At 37.6% G+C, this 8,776-nt stretch overlaps 1 pseudogene; it reads left to right on the top strand.

The window, feature by feature from the left end:
* Nucleotides 1–5,764: 5,764 nt before the first annotated feature.
* Nucleotides 5,765–6,706, top strand: LOC129540093 (olfactory receptor 10AG1-like; annotated as a pseudogene).
* Nucleotides 6,707–8,776: the final 2,070 nt, after the last annotated feature.

The raw sequence follows: 8,776 nt of genomic DNA on the forward strand, positions 1-8,776 counted from the left end.
GATTTCTTACTTTTGAATTTTTAATGACAAAGACAATTCTCTTCAAGACATTATTCATTTAAATCTTTTTTGAAAGTGAAAGTCACTCAGTCATGTCCAACTCTTTGCGACCCCATGGACTATATAGTCCATGGGATTCTCCAGGCCAGAGTACTGGAGTGGGTAGCCTTTCCCTTCTCCAGGGGATCTTCCCAACCCAGGGATTGAACCCAGGTCTCCTGCATTGCAGGCGGAGTCTTTATCAGCTGAGCCACAAGGGAAGCCCAAATCTTTTTTAGAATATCTTTATTTTATAGCATCAGTAATATGTAATCATAATTTTCTGATTTTACAATACTTCCATTTCTTAATAATCACAAAATACAGGAAAAGAGGTAGAAAATTTTAAGGAATAATATGGACAGATATGACTCCTCCAGTGTCAGAAAGGTTTAGTTTAATTAAGAAGTGACATGGGGAATAAGCTGATCCCAAGGGTAAAGAATATTTTCTATTTAAAGAGCACTATTTTTTATGACAAGGAATATATTACAGACTGTGGTTAGCCTCTGTTCCAAATAAATGTAAATTTCCTAATTGCCAAAACAAAAAAGGTCTCACTTTTTTCTGTATTTTAACTCTATCTGTAAAGGTAAGCATTGCATTTAACTTCAGTTCAAACAGGTAAGCATGAATCATTTTTTCCAATAGCAAATTTAGCTTTACAAATATCTATGTATATTTAGCATCAGCAAAAAAGGCATTCATTTCAGAAGAATTAAAAATAGATCCTTTCTCCTTACTGTTAATTAATTTAGAAAACCCTGATTTAGATAATCCTTTTACTTTTCTGATCCTCATCATTATATTATCAAGTGAGAAATTACAGAGTACTTTGTAATATGCATGTGTGCACTGAGTCACTTCAGTCATCTGACTCTTTGGGAACCTATGGACTGTAGTCCACCAGGCTCCTCTGTCCTTGGGATTCTCCAGGCAAGAGTACTGGAGTGGGTTGCCATGCCCTTCTGCAGGAGATCTTTCTGCCCCAGGGATCAAACCCACGTCTCTCATCTCTTACATTCCAGGCAGCTTCTTTACCACTGAGCCACCAGGAAATGTCTTATAATATATTTGGCCAATATATCAAAGTTTACAACCTCATTTTCATTATCATCAGTCATCTTTAAGTATTAAGATTGATTAAGTGATTACTCCATAGTAAGCATATATTTAAGTAGTTTGTATGTAGTATTAAATCAGCATGTATCACAAAAAAATTTTAAAACTTATTTAACTGAGTAGTACATAGTAAAAGGAATTATTAAAATGTGTTCTCATCCAATACCAAGGGAATCATTTGTTTCTTAAAATTAAATTCTATGCAAATGAATGAGAAAATAGTAAAGTAATATTGGCATGTTTTCCTTTTTATCCTAAAGGAAGCAGGCTTCTGAACTGCATTCACCAATTTTAGGTTTTCATTTCCTATTTCAAACTGACTTCATAAACTTGCTCTAAACAGTATTAAATGCATTGTGATATAGCTTATTTACATGATATCATAATCCCCATGTCAGTGGAAATATCAGAACAATAAACATGAATTATTTGAACAAAAACAAAAGTGGTTCTATTTAGATGAGTTATATAGTGATTTTCTCTTTGAATTGTATAAAGAGAGGCATTGACAGTTTTCAGAAGTCAGAAAAACCAACAAATATATCACAAGATTTGAGGAAATCTTTGAACCTGAGATTGAGTTTAGAATATAAGTACAGTTTGTATAGAATTTGAATAATTATAATATTTCTTACTTTAGAAATGGTTTTATACTGACAATTCTACTTACTATTCATAAAAAGTTTCCATTTGACAAATAAAAAGTTGAGACAAAAAATATTTTAATAAATGTGGAACACTCCATTCTTGATATTAAGTATTGTTTTCTTACATTTTCTGGCTTTTTTTGACATTTTAGTTTCAGTATGCTTTTCAAATGTACTATCCTATTGAACAGCAAGGAATAATTTACAAAGGGGATTAAAAAATGAGAGAAAACCTTACATACATAAACAGCAGACACAATAAAAAGAATAAAGCAGATGGCAGTTTCTGTGGGAAATGGATGCACCTATCAAATGTAGGTGCATGGCTGCTTGCTAAAAAGATTGATGATTCATTCAGCAAGCGATTTTAATCAGTATCCAAGTACTACATTCTACATTGACTTAAGAATGTGAATAAAATTTGGTAAAGGTGTTGGGACAAGGTATTGAAAAAAGGAAGCATGATTGCAAAGATTCATATATGATGCATCTGTCAGCCACTAGCTTCTGAGAATTTAAAAGACTCATTCATAGCATTTTTGCATTTCTACCAATCACATTTTTATTGAGAGAATTGCATAATAATGGAAAAAGTTTGAATATCTTTAGTACTGTAATGGGTAGTTTAAGATATTGTAGATGGTACACGTATAAATAGTATATGGCTTCCCTGATTGCTCAGATGATTAAGAATCTGCCTGCTATGCAGAAGACCTGGGTTTGACCCCTGGGTAGGGAAAATCCCCTGGAGAAGGGAATGGCAACCCACCCTAGTATTCTTGCTTTTGTATGGACTATTGGTTCTACCCCATGTTTATCTACATTTTTGCAGCAGAAATCTTGACTTTTGTCCTCACTTAATACCCTTAGAATACGTAATTAGTTGTGTATCTTATTTTCAGTGACTTATTTTCTGTTGGCTTTCAAATAAGTTAACCAAAAGTGTTAGTCGCTCAGTTGTGTCCGACTCTTTGTGACCCCATGGACTGTAGCCCACCAGGCTCCTCTGTCCGTGGGATTCTACAGGCCAGAATACTAGAGTAGGTAGCCATTTCCTTCTCCAGAGGATCTTCCCGACCCAGGGATCAAACCGGGGTCTCCTGCATTGTAGGCGGATTCTTTAACATCTGAGCCACCGGGGTATGGCTAAATAAGTTAACACATAATATGAAAAATACATGTAAAACATGCTGAAAACAATGAAGCAATTTACTACTTCTGCAAGAATGAGTAAAAAGAGTATAATTTCTAAATATACACACATGCATGCCCCACAAAAAGTATGCTTGATCTCTAACAGGAAAGAGAGGAAGGAGAGATTTACATTTTCAGTGGGAATCCATGTTTATACTTTGGAAGTGAAGTGAAGTGAAAGTCTCTAGCTGTGTCTGGGTCTTTGTGTCCCCATGGACTATACAGTCCATGGAATTCTCCAGGCCAGAATACTGGAGTGGGTAGCCTTTCCCTTCTCCAGGGGATCTTCCCAACCTAGGGATCAAACCCAGGTCTCCCGCATTGTGGGCAGATTCTTTACCAGCTGAGCCACAAGGGAAGCCTAAGAATACTGGAGTGGGTAGCCTATACCTTCTCCAGGGGATCTTCCCAACCCAGGGATCAAACCGGGGTCTCCTGCATTGCAGGCAGATTCTTTACCAGGGAGCTATCAGGGAAGCCCAAATTAACCTCTGCCTGAACATGGGTTTGAACTCTGGACCCTCAGACTAAAAGTCTGATGCTCTACTGACTGAGCTATCCGGGTTCTTATACCTTGGGGGAAATTCCAAAGAAGCAATCAAATTGATTCATCTGTAACGTATTCTAGACGTTAATGACTGTGTGGATCACAATAAACTGTGGAAAATTCTGAAAGAGATGGGAATACCAGACCACCCGACCTGCCTCTTGAGAAACCTGTATGCAGGTCAGGAAGCAACAGTCAGAACTGGACATGGAACAACAGACTGGTTCCAAATAGGAAAAGGAGTACGTCAAGGCTGTATATTGTCACCTTGCTTATTTAACTTCTATGCAGAGTACATCATGAGGAACGCTGGGCTGGAAGAAGCACAAGCTGGAATCAACATTGTTGGGAGAAATATCAATAACCTCAGATATGCAGATGACACCACCCTTATGGCAGAAAGTGAAGAGGAACTAAAAAGCCTCTTGATGAAAGTGAAAGAGGAGAGTGAAAAGGTTGGCTTGAAGCTCAACATTCAGAAAACGAAGATCATGGCATCTGGTCCCATCACTTCATGGGAAATAGAAAAACAGTGGAAACAGTGTCAGACTTTATTTTTTTGGGCTCCAAAATCACTGCAGATGCTGATTGCAGCCATGAAATTAAAAGACGCTTACTCCTTGGAAGGAAAGTTATGACCAACCTAGATAGTACATTAAAAAGCAGAGACATTACTTTGCCAACCAAGGTCCGTCTAGTCAAGGCTATGGTTTTTCCCGTGGTCATGTATGGATGTGAGAGTTGGACTGTGAAGAAAGCTGATCGCCGAGAACTGATGCTTTTGAACTGTGGTGCTGGAGAAGACTCTTGAGAGTCCCTTGGACTGCAAGGAGGTCCAACCAGTCCATTCTAAAGGAGATCAGTCCTGGGTGTTCATTGGAAGGACTGATGCTGAAGCTGAAAATCCAATACTTTGGCCACCTCATGCGACGAGTGGACTCACTGGAAAAGACTCTGATGCTGGGAAAGGTTGGGGGCGGGAGGAGAAGGGGACGACTGAGAATGAGATGGCTGGATGGCATCACTGACTCTGTGGACATGAGTTTGAGTGAACTCCGGGAGTTGGTGATAGACAGGGAGGCCTGGCGTGCTGTGATTCATGGGGTCGCAGAGAGTCGGACACGACTGAGCGACTGAACTAAACTGAGATGTTAATGAATCACATTTAGTGGAAGAAATGTACTATGCATTGCCCAAAAAGATCTACAGAAAATACAAAAGAAGCTAATAATATAGTTAAAATAGCAAGAAAAATGCAAAAAAGATGGGAAATCTCAACCTATCTCATTCACATACATGACTAACAGAAACACACGCAAAAAAGAAAGAATGAAAAAGTTGAATGGGATCATCAGTAAAACAGCAATTGCTGAGGATATGGGTAATTTAGGAAGATCTCACAGATGAGTTGTGGGTGGTATCTCTTTCATGCAGTAAGTAAGTGAGAGGTGAATATTCTAGCTAGCAGTGCTTTCGTGGACAGAAACTTGGATGGACTTGCCTCTTATGTCTTGAGTGTTCCTGGGCCAAAAGAACAGCTTAAAATTCCTTTCTCTCAACTGAGAAATCTGAATAGAACTTATCACTACTGATTTATGGACTTTACACTGAAATACACATGTTTGAAAACTAGTAACATCTCATAATATTATATAGTCAGCTCATCAATTTTATTTATAAGAAAAAAATGAAATATGTAGAATGCCAGTGTCAAACAAGACTTTGGAAATATCACAGGAAAACCAACACTTTAAAAATTAACTATATTCATCCCTAAAACTATCTTAGGTCACTTACAATATATTTCACCATGCAATCAAATTAACTTTCAATTGATAATAATTAAATACAGAATTCAGAGGTGAAGAGAAAAACACAGGCTCTAAGAGCAAAATCAGTATGTAAATGAATTTAACTCAAATTTTTGCATTTTTGAGCATTCAGATGAAGAGCAAAATTATAATCACATATCTTCAGAAAAAGTGATAATTCATGGCAGAAAATAAAGATTAAATGGATAACTTTTCTTACAAATTGGTTTAATAATGATGGAAAATGTAATTCACAACCTGTTAGACACCTAGCAATTATAGGCTTGTTTTCTAATGGAATTGGAAACAATGAATGGTGTACCATCTTTTATATATATATATATAAGGAAACAAAAACCAAAGAAAGTGAAATATTAGTACCTTTGATTGAATCATTCCCACAGATGAAATATGAAGAGATGGAAGCGGAAGATAACATGTCCACAGTGACACAATTTGTACTCCTGGGGTTTTCTGACCTTCCAAACCTTTAAGGGCTATTCTTTGGGGTGTTCTCCATCATTTACACTATAATCTTTATTGGAAACAGTCTTATAATAATACTAACTAGGCTTGACCCTGTACTGCACAAAACCATGTATTTCTTCCTGGCAAATTTTCCTCCTTGGAAATCTGTTACGTGTCCTTCACTCTCCTAGGATTCTGGTGAACCTTTGGACTCAGGGCAGAAGCATTTCTGTGCTGGAATGTGCTGCCCAAATGTGCTTCTTCCTTCTCCTCGGAGACACTGAGTGCTTCCTCCTGGCAGTGATGGCTTGTGACCGCTGCGTGGCCATCTGTGACCCCCCTGCACTACCCACTGGTCATGACCCCAAAGGTGTGCCTCCAGCTGGCTGTGGGCTCCAGGGTCAGTGGAATCCCAGTGCAGATGGGGCAAACGTGCCGGATCTTCTCTTCTGCGTTTCTGTCATTGGAAGGAGATTGACCACTTCTGTGGCATTTCCCCCGTTCTGAAGCTGGCCTGCGGAGATGCTTTTGCACACGAGCTCTCAGTCTATGCAGGAGCTCTGTTACTTGCTGGGGTCCCTTTTTTGTTGACCCTTGCCTCCTATAGCCAAATCATTTCCACTACTCTAAGGTTGCCAAGAGCTAGAGGAAGGGCCAAAGCCTTCTCCACGTGCTCTTCTCACCTGTTGGTTGTGGTGTTATTCTTCGGATCTGCTGCCATTATCTACTCAAGACCAAAATCCAGTCATTCTGCAGGAACTGACAGACTGTTCTCTCTGTTCTATACCATAGTGACTCCGATGTTCAATCCCATGATATACAGCCTTTGGAACAAGGATGTGATTGCAGCACTGAGAAAATTATTACTGAAAACATAATGTGATGATTTTAATTATAAATGTTTTAACTGTTTGCTAAACAGTTAACAGAGAAACATTTTCAGCTTCTATCTTCCTCCTTTAAGGAGTTAGCCACTTCTATTCTCAGATGCACTTATGAATACTTTAGAAAACTAATCCACAATTTACTGGGCTTGGATATATACCAGATAAATGAGTCATCAATCCTCCATGCCTAAGGAATAATTCTGCCTCATGAATTACATAGTAATTTACATGTTAAAAAAACTAAAACAAAATTCAATCAGTTAAGTTTTTTGGCTTAAATATACTGGAAAATATATGTTTATTTATCTAAATAATTATCTCTGTCTCCATACTTGTATTTGTTTGCATTCTTTGATTCTATAGCACAGAAAATGACTACTAGCAGTTGAAAATGGGATGTTTGAAGGAGAGAGCGAATGAGTGAATGGGTAAATGAATATTGCTGGTGCCAACATCAGACTGCTAGCAAGAAAATCTAGATTTTTCAGAGAACCAATAATATAGGGAGCATATTTGCTTATCCACTATAAATTCATGTGAAATTACTGCAATCATAAAACCAAAAGAATAGCATTCATAGACTTTGTTTTCTTCCTAAGTGCATGATAAAACAGTATCTTCCTACTCATCTTAACTGGTTTACTTTGCACATATTTGCATGTTCTACTTAGCAAATTTGATCCAAAATAATTTGCTTTGGATTATCTCATCCTTTACATAACTGCATTCTAACAGCTAAATCTATGTCAATTTGAATTTTTAAAAGAAAATATATATGAATATAAAAGTGAAGAAAAGTTTTAGAAGTTATTTTCAGAATTACCCACAGTCCTTACAATTGCATTACATTAGTGTGTCTGGACTAACCTCCCATGTCTTTATCCCCTCCTTTAGTGTTGAAAACTTTAAATCATTGACTGATATAATCAAGGAAAGTGAACATATCTCACTAGGATTATTAGTGCCCATCTTCTCAATTCCATCCTCAAATCAGCAACATTAAGAGACGATTTGTTGTAGCTGTCCCTGAGAACTTCTGCTACAGTTCTTTTGACAATTATTCCATTCTCTAGTTTTAGTTTTAATTATAACCTAACTGGCTTTATCCTGGGATGTACTATCATATGGTGTATCAGAGAATAATTTATGGAAGTTAATGGTTCAGTCAAATGAAGACCACATAAGCCAGTCATGCTATTTCATTGGGAGATTGCGATAGATATCTCTCCAGGTGAGATGAACTAGAATCCCTGGAAACAAATACACTACATTAGTTGACAAAATGGACTTTATAGATATGACTAATATCATAAATCATTGAGACGGGGAGATTATTCAGGTAGAACCAATCTGATCACATAAGCCTTAAACACAAGAAGAGAAAGAAAAGCAATACTCAAAAAATGGGTTATCACAGATGGAACAGAGAAAAGGAGGGCTCATTTTGTTATGCTGGCTCCAAAATCTGTTGGGACAAAGAGCAAGGACTGTCCTGATGTCTAGAAAGTGAGCATGGCATTTGACCAGTTGCTATCAAGGAATCAGTCCTCTGTCTGACAACCTCAAGGAAGAAAATTCTGCCAATAATTTCATTGAACAAGAAAGATGGAATACTCACTAGAGCATAAAAAAACAATGTGGCCCTCCCAACACTTTTGACCTATCATCTACAGACCTCCAAGATAATAAATTTTAAGGCACTCACTTTGTGGTAATTTACTAAAACTGCAAGAGACAACTGATACACAGAAGGTAATGATGTTCACAGAAAATGATATAAGAGATGGTGTAGACCTGCTCAGTATATGCAAACTCAAGACTTCATTCTCATAACCAGTTTAGCTGTACTCTGAGGATTTGAAATATTCAATTTCTCAGCCTCCTTTCCAGCTGAGTGTGAAGCAATGACTCAATTTTGGCTAATAACATGAAGACAGATGTCAACAAGTGTTCAGTCCTTTTTTTCCACTACTTTCCTCCTTAGTGTTAGTCACTCAGTCATGCCCAACTCACGCGACCCCATGGACTGCAGCCCACCAGTCTCCTCTGTCCATGGGATTT

The sequence above is a fragment of the Moschus berezovskii genome, chromosome 11 (genome assembly GCF_049115385.1).
Source record: "Moschus berezovskii isolate FMDL1 chromosome 11, NW_MosBer_1.0, whole genome shotgun sequence".
Classification (NCBI taxonomy): Eukaryota; Metazoa; Chordata; class Mammalia; order Artiodactyla; family Moschidae; genus Moschus; species Moschus berezovskii.